Consider the following 12957-nt stretch of genomic DNA (forward strand, 5'->3'; position numbering starts at 1 on the left):
GGTTGCGATCTGGATAAAACTGAGGTTACATGATATTACATTAATTGGGCTGAGTATGCTTTATAAGTGAAAGAAGGGGAAATTAAAAAAAAAAAAAGAAGAAAAGGGTAATGTTTAGAAACATGTGTGCAGAACTGGATGGCTTTTTTAAATGCTTCTCAACTATTTTCACTTTAATCCCCACAAAAGCCCTATGAGTATACCATAATTGCTTCCATTTTATAGATGAAAAAACTGATTCTCAGATAGTTGCTAAGGAACACATAATTAGTAAATTTGGGTCTGGACTCAAATCTAAATTCCCTGTTACAAATTCCTTACCCCTTTCATCACTGGCATCAACCCAATAGGGAAAATATACTTGGCATATTTAATTTCCTAGAATAAATTTGATACATATTTTAATGGAAAATTTTTACAGAATTAGAAATAATTTGCATGGGTTGTTATGTAGGACACAATTTTCTATAGCTTGTTTCCATAAGAACAAAAACTATTTTCATACAACATTCAATTTTTCACCTTATTCTCTATCAGTGAAAACAGTTAATTAAGAATATAATTGAGCATTGACGATGTATTCTAATCAAACATCAATTGATTCATACAAAAATAACATATAAAGTGTTCTTAAATACTTAAATAAAATCTTCCTGAACCATGAATTTCAAGGACATCGTTCTGTCAGGACCAACTGATTTTTGATACCTACCTTTGTCAGAAACCACCACTTTTTTACCTCATCTCGTCTCCTCCTGTTTACTAAAAGTACCTCAAAAAACTAAAAAAAAAAAAAAAAATAGCATTTCTGAGACTTTCTGTGAAAAGTCCATATGACCTATAAGTTGCTAATAATAGCTGGATGACTCCAAAGGAATTTCTTAAAGTTTGAAAAATTCATTGGGATGCACATTTTGCTCTTTGCTCTTTCTCTTCTTCCTGAATGGAAGGTGCACATGTTGCTATATAAGCAGCTGTCAACTTGGGACTATAAAGAGATGAGAATGAAATGCACTGTCTGCTAAGGATAGCTGAGAAAAGAAAGAAGGAACTTATTATTGTAATGGATTGTGGAGCTAGTGAACCAGTCCCAGCCTGCCTGGTATGATAGAAATAAACTGATATTTAGTTGTATCACTATTATTTGGGTTCTTAGTTACATGCAGCTTAACATAATAACTGATATATTTACCCTGAACCAACCACATATTGGGAGAAGGATGGGAACTGATTGTCTTATGACTGGTCTAAGGCCTCCCACCTCACTAATTTCTACCTCATTAGACATAATTTAAATCAGGCCAATAAGGGCCTACATCACAAAAACCATACAGATGCTATAGAATGGGGAAAATCCAAGACTTATTAAGAAGGGGGAGAAGAAATAATAAATGATAGTCCCTCTCACAATGTCCACTATAATATTAATGAACCATAATTGATTTCAGTATTCAGACAATTTCTTTCTTTTTTTTTAGACTGTTTCTATATAGTTATTGTAAGCAATGATTTGTTAAACTCCTTTGTAGATAAACCACTCTAAGAGTTTCTGTGTGTGTGCATGTATGTATGTGTTCAGATAGAGAATTACTGGCACAGATATTAAATTTTCTTATAACCTTTAATATATTTTGCCAAACTGATTTTCACGATATTTGTTTCAACTTAAATTTATTTCCAAGTGTATGAGAATGCCCAAAGTATAGTTACCACCATCATCATTTATTTCTATCACCATATGTATATATTTAACTTAGTTCCATATGCAAAAATTATCTTACATATTGATTTTAATTTGTTTCAAACATTTCTAGTTTTAGTTTTTTAAGTGTGCATTTTTATTTGTAAATATCAAAGTAATTAATAAAAATTTCAATAAGTATAAAGTGTAATTTTAAATAAATGTCCATTAAAATCTCTCTGGCTGTGGTTCTCAAAATTATATGTATATATCAGAATCACCTGGAGGGCTTTACCCCCCAGATTTATTGAGGTAGAACAAATAAAAGGACATATATTTAAGGTGTACAACCTTATGATGCTATTGTATGTATACATTTTTAAATGATTGCCACAGTCAAGTTAATTAACATATTATTATCTCACATAGGTACTGTTTTGTGTGTGATGAGAACACTTTTAAGATTTACCCACTTTGCAAATGTCAAGTATACAATATTGTACCATTAACTGTAGCTGCCATGCTGTACATTAGATCTCCAGAACTTATTTATCTCATAACTGAACATTTGTACCCTTTAACCATCATGTCTCAAACCCCACCTCACACACCCCAACAACCACCATTCTGCTATATGATTCTATGAGTTCAGCATTTTAGATTTCACATATTAGTGAGGTCCTGCAGTATTTGTCTTTCTCTGCCTAGCTTATTTAGCATAATGCCTTTCAGATTCATCCATGTTGTCACAAATGGCAGGATTTCCTTATTTTTTATTGCTGAATAATGTTCCTGTGTGTATCAGTTTTTTTTATCAATTCATCTGAACACGTAAGTTGTTTCCATATGTTGGATAATGTGAATAATTATACACTGAACATGGTACTGCAGATATTTCTTTGAGATACAGATTTAATTTCCTTCAGATTTATACCCAGGAGCAGGACTGCTGAATCATATGATAATTTTATTTTTATTTTTAACTTTAACTGCATTTTCCTCTTATGAACAGGTTATGCTTTTAATTAATTTTTCTAAGAATTATATTGTCTTTGGCTAAAGATTTTTTTTGGTTTTTTCATATGCGCCAATTATTTTTCCAGCTCCTTAACTGTATTTAACACTTCTCTTTTAATAATTTTAATTACAAGATTTCAAGCTTGTGATGTATCTTTTGTGATTTCCCACATTGCTTTTATATCTAATTATATATTAGTTAATTACTCATTTATATTTTCTTATACAAAGATATTTCTACTATTTTTAACAGCTTTCCATTTTGTTGAAAATCTCTATGGGTAGTTTAATCTTTGCTTAATTTCTTTTTTAAAATTTTCATCAGTTTTTCCCACAGTTCCTGTGCATTGATGATATTTTTCCAGCATGTTTAAGAATATGCTCACTAATGTTTAATATTTCCTATATTCTAAAACAAATTTAAGAATATAAATTTCCCTTCAAGTTCTCATTCAGCGCCATTAAACTTCACATATCATGCTGCTATTCAATCATAATTAGTTTATAGTAGTTAATAAAGTATTTTACTCATTTACTATTAATAAATTTATTTTTATGTTCCAGAGCTATAGGTTTGAGGACATATGTTTATTACTGAATTATTCATGTTGTAGTGTAATCAAAGAACGTTTCTTTATGTGGAGTTATTTCATAATTTGATGAAACTTTCTTTGCAACCAAGAAGCAATAACTTTTTGTAAATGTTGTACATATATATATATATTTGAAAAAAGTGGGAGCAACATCCACAAGAAGGCAGAATAGGAGGCTCCTAACTCTCCCTTCTCTCCAAAGCAGATGCACAGTCCTAAACAACTACACATGCATCAATTCCTCCTGAGAAAAATCCAGAAACCATGAGAGTCCCCTACGCACCAAGCAAGTGAGAATACATCCACGTTGAAACAGGTAGGAAAAGCGGGGGCTCTTGCCTCATAAACCTGCCACAGCGCCATATAATCTGGACACAACCACCAACTCCCGTTTTCATTGAGAAGTTAAGAGTCTGGACCACACATCAAATGCACCAACTTCTGCAGTTTCCACCTGAGAGGCTGACAACCAATTTTCTGGGAACTGACAGGGCCAGAAATTTCACCCTCCAGGGGCCACAGAGAACAAAGAGGCTTTTTGAAACCTACACAGAGCACTCCCAGGGGCTGACCCCTGCCCTTCGACTACAAGAGGTCAGACGGAAAGGCCCAGCTTTCAGCCTCTCTCTATAAAGAGCTAGACTGCGTATGGAGCTTCCAAACACTTGTGAACACTCTATGCCCCTGGAGAGTCTAGTTTAGAACTTGCTTACCTTTTTTGCTGACGGTGTCCTCTGGGAACCTGGCCCTGTTCTGCCTGGTGAGACCTGAGTCAACTCAGTAAGGCTTCCACCCGCAGCCATATTTTTTGTCGTAGCGGCTCCACTGGGGTAGCAGGTGTAGACCACTGAGAGTGGAAATGAGGGAGGCCAGAGGGTGCTTCCCGTGGTTCCGCCCTCTGCCCCACCCCACATCGGGGAAATAAAGTCCCGCCTCCAGCTCCGGATGGGAAGGAATTGGGCTGTAGTATAGCGCCCTGGCTTTTCCAGCGGCTGAGGGACTGGCTTCTAATTTGTGTGTGCCTGGAAACTGCTGGGGTCTGGTATTTGCTAGTCCCTCTGGGTCTACGGAAAATATGAGGGTAGTTTTGGTGGTTTTGTACAACTCTCAGAAGGGCCTCTCCCTGCCTCACTGCCGCACCAATGTCCAACTCCTAGCTTCTCCGTGTAAAGGGAGAGACTGCACACCCAGTGTCTCAGCTTTCCAGTTGCTTCCTGAGGGCGTAGCTTCCAAAAGGCCTGCGTTTGGGAATCTGGGACCGGCAATCGCTAGTCTCCGGGGAGTTTAAAATGGTGGGCGGGCACTTCTGCAGCTGCCGCCACTCCTACTCCAGGTGGGACCAAGCCTCTGGCTAACCCATCTGTCTCTGAGAGCCGAAGCCCTCCCCAGCCCCAACCCGCATTCGATTGTATGGAAGAGGGAGTGGAGGGGACGAAGAGCAAAGCAGTGGTGGGAAGAAGACTGTGGTCTGGGCCTTGTGCAGTCTTTGCCAGAGCTCCTCACCTCAGCTTTGTGGAGAGCAAGTAGGCGAGAAAAACTCCAGCTCCCAGAAAGAAGAAATTGGATCACAAATCTAGCACCTCAGCTTTTCCGGCTTCTGTCTTGCCTATTTTGGGGGACTAAAGTGACTGGACAAAAGGCTAATCTGGAAAAAAACAAACAAACAAAAACAGGTAACTTTGTGAAGGGGTACCGGGACTTTTACATAATTAGCTTGACTGTAGTAATCATTTCATTAACTACTATATCTAGTGTTTTCCAGCATTTAAAGTGTGTCTTATGACGGTAGATGTTTTTAACTAATAGTCTTTTACTATCATGGATATGATATTATATATATGTGTATAATATATGAATATATATAATATAAGTGGTCTAATCTTTTTTAAACGGTATTTGTGTAACATCTATTAGTAACATTTATTAACATTTCATGCTAGTTATAATTAACTAAAACCCTCATCAATAGTATTGAAGCCTTCAGTTCTCAGAAATTGACTTCTGAGTCCCTCTCAAGAGGAGGTTGTTCGTTTTGTAGAGAATTTGCTTATTGATATCAGGAATAGCAAAATGTATTTTAATATAGTGTATGGCTTATGTAAACTTGATTATAAAAGCATATCCTCATGAACAAATATACATAAAATGTAATGTTGATTTAACATTTTATAAGCCCAATGATTTATCTTAGATATATCTCAAGTACCTATTATAAAATAAGGGATTTTTTTTACTTGGTTCCTGTAATTTTCAAATCAAGTATATATTTATTTTAATCAGTCAGACTCATGGGCTGATTCCCAATGACAAACACATGGAAGACTTAGATTTAAGCCAACAGGCAATTTATTACTTTTACTATGAGGATGATGCCGTTGCTTTTTGTGGGACTAGAACACTGATGTTTATCATTTTTGGCATCCCAACGTGACATAAATGTGAATAGTACTGCATTGTAATCAGAAAGTTTCCTGAGGGATAACATACAGTGATTAGGTTATAACTTCTTCCTGTTTAATGATTACTTTTCCCCTGTAGTAATCTTGATTGGATTTGGTGATATCCTACATATTTACAGATTGTCCCTTAGGATAAGATACTTCTAAGATGGCAGCTCTCAAATGTTACCTCTTCATTTTTTCATCTTTTCCTTTCAGTAGCTAATCTATTATTGAAATTAAAATACACATCTTTAAAACTCATTCTCAGAATTCTTATTTCAAGTCTTCTTCCTGTCCTTTTGCTGCTAAAAGTAATTAGAACCATTTGTAATGTTTTTTTGAACTACAATTGTCCTTTGAAATAGACAGATGTTGCACTAAAATATATGCTTTGGTATGGGTTTTTGGCTTCTATATTAAGGCACTAATGATTTGTTAAGAGTAAAAAATAATATATTTTATAAACATATTTTCAATTTTAAATGATAAAATGATGATTTCTTTGTGTCACATAATTTTACATCCCAACATTCTATGATTCTGTGTTTGTGATTGTATAATTAAAGAATTCTAAATAAGAGCCCTGTAAATCTTCAAGATGTTTTGTTTTATGCATACTAACTCATTTTCTTCTCATACTATTTTACAGATGGAAAATGAGTCACAGCAAAGTCAAATACTGTCCTAGTGCACAAAACTAGCAGGGGTGGAGCAAGTATTCAAATCTTAGCAGCCTTGTCCAGGGTCCTCTGGGCTTTTTGGAGCCTTTGGCTACATATGATAAATGGCAATACATCAAACTACATCTATTACCCAAAAAGAGAATGGGAAATTTCTTATATGGATATAGGAATCCAAGAAGAAAATATATAGCATTGTCTTGGAAGTAGAATGTCAGCATACTGGGATGAGATATTATTTTTGACAAGGTAAGTGTTAAATTCAAATGTAAAATTTCCATTTTTTCCACTTATTAGTGTAGCATAATCTTTTGTTAACCAAAAATATTGTAAATCTGTTTATAAGAATGCTATAATTGTTCTTTTTTTAAAACTGTGGATATATCTATCTTTTATTTTCATTTTTGCCTCATGTATTTTTTTGTTTGTTTGTTTGTTTGTTGTCTTTTCTAGGGCTGTACCTGCGGTACATGAAGGTTCCCAGGCTAGGGGTCTAATGGGAGATGTAGCCGCCGGCCTTTGCCAGAGCCACAGCAACATGGGATCCCAGCTGCGTCTGCGACCTACACCACAGCTCAGGGCAACGCTGGATCTTTAACCCACTCAGCAAGGCCAGAGATCGAATCCACAACCCCGTGGTTCCTAGTCGGATTTATTAACCACTGTGCCACAACGGGAACTCCCATAATTGTTCTTATCATTACATAATCTTTTTTTCTGGATGTTTTAGGCAATAATCAAGAAAACACTAACAAGAGAAAGAGATATTTGAGAGAGATTATCATTAATATTTGCAGAGTGATTATATTCTTAAAAATACATCCCAAGGAATTCAATTAAAACATTGTTGAAATTGAAAAATTCACCTCATGTGAAAATAAAATGGAAATAGTTCCATATGGCAACATAAAATATAAAATGTCTAATAATATGAAATAAAATATACAGATCTTTAAATATGTATTACAAATGTTTCTTGGAAGGAAAATGAAGAAGACAAATAATTGGACATATACATAATAATAAATGGTATTGTCTCTGTTAATTCACTGATCACCTATTTATTGGGTTATCAGTGTATGGCATATTCTCCATGGATAAAATGTATGAGCCAAATGAGCCAAAACACTGCCTTTACAGAGCTTACTATAGAGTTGTAGAGATAGATTAGTCATATGGCACTGTAAAAATAATTATATAACAGAAGACTGTAACCTAGTCAGGGAGTTCATAAAAATTACCCTCGGAAAGAGACAGTATACTTAACATCTAGTATAAATAGAAGAGTCTCCTTGGTGCAGAGGATGTAAATGGGTAGCCTCTACAAGGCAGAGGGAACTTATAGTAAAGAGCCTGGTTGGAGCAGAAACATAGAAGTATTATGGGAATACTCTGGAGTTAAAGTATAGTGAGCAAAAGGAAGTACATTACAAGGTAAAACTAATATTGGGTACATATCAGGTGATACTAGTCCTGCTCAGACAGGTTAATAATGTATTCTGAAGAACAGAAGGAGACCATTTTAACATTTTTAATGAGAGGGAAACATGATTCTACTTGTGTTTTGTAAAAATTTCCCTGGCTGCAATGAGAACAAATTTAAAATGGGATAAGAATTCAGGGAATCCAGAAAGACAAAAAGGGAAAGCATAGAGGGTGAAGACAAAACAGAGTCATTTAATGAGACTGAAATACTAAAAGAACAAAATATTTCTGGAAATTAAAAAAGTAGAACAAGTAACTAAAAATATTGCCTGAATATCTATCTATCTGGCTTCACTACAATTTAGATTGTCATAAAAAAGTGATTTTATATGTGGAGAGAAACATTTAGTGAGTAGTGTCAGGACAAATAACTGTGGGAATTTTTTAATTAGAACATAATTTCAAAACTTTTATCAAAATAAATTTAAAATATTAAATATTTAAATGATATTTAAAACTTTAAAATTTAATAAGAAAATTACCTAACTAAAATATAAGTTAAATATTTTGGGACTAGGGAATATTCTGATTATTAAACAATTAATCTCAGGTTCGAATTGACCCTCTATACTCTGCTTTGTGAGAGTGGGGCTGGAACTTTGCAAACCACATATCTCTTTTTATGGCTAGTTCCTACTTTTTTATTTTTTCAGTAGAAGTAAATAGAGTAAAGTTGTAGGAGGAAGAAGGACATGCTACTTCTTTCTGTTTCCTACTCCTGTGCCTATTACAAAGCAACTCCTTTCAGCAACAGAGCTGATTTCTATGGCGGCATCTGATGTCAGTTTTCAATGTTTCCATGCTATGGAAAAGCATGCTTTTCATGTTGTGTCATCTCTTAGGTAGCCCAAACTTGGCATTACCCCTTCCTCAGAGGTGTAAGTTCTACATTCACAAAACTCTTCCTCTAATGTTTTAAATGTTAGCAATTTCAACCTTATTTCTTTGTCCTCTTGCCATGGTTGTGGTATCTGCTCCCTCTGCTATGATTTTTTCTTTTCTCTCTTTTTTTTTTTTTCCGTCTTTTGTTTTGTTTTCCTTTTTTTTTTTTTTAGGGCTGCACCTGCGGCATATTGAGGTTCCCAGGTTGGGGGCGAATCTGAGCTATAACTACTGACCGATGCCAGAGCCACAGTAATGCCAGATCAGAGCCACATCTGCAACCCACACCACATCCCATGGCAATGCAGATCCCTAACCCACTGAGCGAGGCCAGGGATGGAACCCACAACCTCATGGTTCCTAGCCAGATTCATTTCCACTGTGCCATGATGGTAATTCCTGTTATGTCTTAATATATCCTTTTTTACCTATCTAGTTGTCTAAGACCTGGTTTATTATTCTTTATACCAAAATTCTATTAAACTATCTGATGAAGTGTCTATATTTAGACTAGACTAGCTGATAGGGAACTGTTATTTAAGTATGATATCCATTAAAGAAACTTTAAAAGAAAAGAATCACAGATGCATCAATGTTTGTTAGAAAACTGACCAGTATTCCCTGAGAACCTCCTATGTGTTAAGCACTTCTCTAGGTGGAACACTGGAGTAAAGACAGACTGAATCCTTGACATTAAGAAGCTTACATGGGAGTTCCCGTCGTGGCGCAGTGGTTAACGAATCCGACTAGGAACCATGAGGTTGTGGGTTCGATCCCTGCCCTTGCTCAGTGGGTTAACGATCCGGCGTTGCCGTGAGCTGTGGTGTAGGTTGCAGACGCGGCTCGGATCCCGCGTTGCTGTGGCTCTGGTGTAGGCCGGTGGCTACAGCTCCGATTCAACCCCTAGCCTGGGAACCTCCATATGCCGCGGGAGCGGCCCAAGAAATAGCAACAACAACAACAACAATAACAACAACAACAACACCAAAAAAAAAAAAAAAAAAAAAAAAAAAAAGAAGCTTACATGATCTTGGGGGTTAGATTATAAGGCAAGAAAAGTTCAAGTGTTGATAATTTCCTTGATGAAGATAAACAATAATTAATATGCTAGTGTTGTAACAGTCTTTAAGGAAGGGAATGAGATGGAAATTTTATTTGAGACCTAAAAGACAGTAGTAGGCAAATGGGCAATGAAAATATCCGAAGCTTCCAAAGCACAAGAATAAGCATGTACAGTCCTGAGAGTGAAATGATCTGTCATTCTTTCTTCTCTTGAAAGAAGGGGAAAAAAGTCTCTTATCCTGCAAGAAAAATAGATAGATAGATAGATAGATAGATAGATAGATAGATAGATAGATAGATAATAAAGAAAAGGAGAGTGAAAAAAGAGAGATAAGCTAAAATCAGATAATGTAGGTATTTTAGGTCATGGAAAGATGTTTATATCTTATTCTGGTTAAACTGAGAGCATGTTGAAGGGGTTTAACTCATAAATGATAGTATCTGATTTATGCCTTTAAAAGATCACTCTGGCTGCAGAGTGTTGTATGACTTGTAATGTCTAGCAGCAGTAAGACAGGTTTAGAGCAAGGAGTAAAGGCAGAGGGAGTAGATGGGTTGTTGCTTGCAGTTACACAGGCAAAGAGATAGTGGCATTAATTAAGAGGGAGTAAAAAATTCTTTTGTTGAAAATGTGTGTACAAATTAAACATAAAAAGATGTTGGAGTTCCCATTGTGGCTCAGTGATTAACGAATCCGACTAGGAACTATGAGGTTGTGGGTTTAGTCCCAGGCCTTGCTCAGTGGGTTAAGGATCCGATGTTGCCTTGAGCCCGTGAGCTATGGTGTAGGTTGCAGACAGGGCTCAGATCTGGCGTTGGTGTGGCTGTGGCGTAGGCCAGCAGCTATAGCTCCAATTAGACCCCTAGCCTGGGAACCTCCATGTACCACTGGTGCAGCCCAAAAAAAAGATGTACAGGAATTTTCATGGAAGTATATTTTACATCGAAAGGGGTATCTTGGTATCTGAAAATAGAACACCTGTGAAAATGAAATTATGATACAATAGTAAATAATATACAACTATTAAGTTAATTTATATCAATTTTATTTATGGAAAATATATCTATGATCTACATGAAACTATAAATTACCATAATATGTCTTTATATGTATATAGTCATAGAAAATGGATTGGTGCTATCAGGAGTTTGTATGACTTTGAGATTTGTTTTTCTCTTTTTTGGATATTTTTTATTGTTTAAAAATGAGGCAGGTTTTTTTTTTTCTTTATGGTCAAAAAATAAAAATTAAGAAAAAGTGAAAATGTTTAAAAATCATATCCTATCAATAGAAGCAAAAAATGTATTTACCAAAGTCTAACACCTGTAAATAACAAAACCCTCAGTGAACTAAGACTAGAGGGACACATGATAAAAACTTGATAAAGAGTGTACAAAAAAATCCGTAACTAACATCATACTAATAGCAAAATCTCAAGATTTTCCCACTAAGACCCCATACAAGACAAGGATGTCCCCTCCTACCAGTTTTTCAACATAGTGGATGTTCTACAAACATTGCTGAGATAAATTAAAGAAAATATAAATAAAAAGAAAGATATACTAAAAAAAAAGAAACAAAAAGAAAAACATCTACAAATAAGAAATGTTGGAGAAAAGGGATCTGGAGAAAGAGAACCCTTTTACACTGTTGGTGCAAATGTAAACTGTTGCGGCGACTATTGAATACAGTAAGGAGTTTCGTCAAAAAAAAAAAAACAAAAAAACAAAAAAAAACAAAAAAAAACCTATGATATAATGCACTGATTTTACTCCTGGGTGTACATCTGAAGAAAATGAAAACACTAGTTCAGAAAGATTGATGCACCCAAATGTTCATAGCAGCATTATTTACAATTACCAAGATGTGGAAGCAACCTAAGTATCCATCAACTGATTAATGGATAAACATATATAAATACAAAGAAATATTACTGAACCATAAAAAAGAATGAAACTTCACCATTTGCAACAATGTGGATGAATCTAGAAGGTATGTGCTTAATGAATTAAGTCAGAGAAAGGAAAATACTCTATGTTGTCAGTTACTTTCAGTTTGAACTGCTGATTCAATTGATCTCAATTAAAATCACTGAAAGTTTTCTTGTAGATATCAATAAACTGATTCTAATATTTATATGGAGAGGCCAAAAGCCCAGAATAGCACACACAATCTTGAAAGAAGAAGAAGATTGAAACTGCTCTACTTCAAAACTTGTTGTAAAATTAATAATAATCAAGAAACTGAGGTTTGTGATAAAATAGACAAATAGATACTGGAACTAAATAGAGACCTCTGAAATGGACCCTCGTAGTGTAATCAGCAGATCTTTGCAAAGGGAGCAAGGTCAACACAGTGGAGAAAATACAGTCCCTTCAGTAAATGGCTGGAGTAATTGGGCCTCAGTAATATATACCCTTTACAGAAGTTAACTCAAAATGGACAGAAGACCAAATGTAGCATTCAAAACTATAAAAATCTGTAAAACAGGATTAAACTTTGATGTCCATGAATAGGCCTATGCCTTTTTATATATAACACCAAAGACATAATTCATGAAACAAATACTTGATAAACTGTATTTCATTAAAATTTAAGAACTCCTTTTTGACAGACACTGTCAAGAGGATGAGAAGTCGTTTTCTACCGAGTAGATGAAAATGTTTGCAAACGGCAGTGATAAAGGACTGTTACACAAAATAGACAAAAACCTCTTTGAAGTCAATAGTAAGAATACAGCACAATTAAAAAAATGGCCAAAGATCTTAGCAGACTGCTCAGCAAATAAGATATACAGATAGCAAATAAGCATATGGGACGACGTTCCTTGTCATATGTCATCAAGGAAATGCAAATTAAAATAATACTGTGATACCATCACACACCCATTAGAATGGCCAAAATACAAAACACTGAAAACATGAAATGCTTACAAGGATTTGCAGCAACCAAAATTCACTTATGGCTGGTGGAAATGCAAAATGTTGCAGCCATTTTGGAAGACAGTTTGGCAATTACTTACGAAACTAAACATATTTTTACCATAAGATCCAGCAATTACACTGCTTGATATTTACCCAAAGGAGTGAAAACTATGTCCATACCGAAACCTGAA

The 12957-nt window shown here is 35.2% G+C and overlaps 1 long non-coding RNA gene across 1 annotated transcript in view; it reads left to right on the forward strand.

Moving 5' to 3' along the window:
* The first annotated feature begins 4240 nt into the window (after positions 1-4240).
* Positions 4241-12957, forward strand: part of LOC146406120 (uncharacterized) — a 32705-nt gene continuing 23988 nt past the window's right edge. Inside the window, exons 1-2 of the long non-coding RNA XR_014806030.1 lie at positions 4241-4964; positions 6382-6661. This is a non-coding gene — a long non-coding RNA (uncharacterized LOC146406120). The remainder of the gene's footprint in view (positions 4965-6381; positions 6662-12957) is intronic.

Source organism: Sus scrofa, chromosome 1, assembly GCF_054392235.1.
Source record: "Sus scrofa isolate SSC_HxYL_T2T_F1_AM1 chromosome 1, Sscrofa_HxYL_maternal_Yorkshire_Landrace_v2.0, whole genome shotgun sequence".
NCBI lineage: Eukaryota > Metazoa > Chordata > Mammalia > Artiodactyla > Suidae > Sus > Sus scrofa.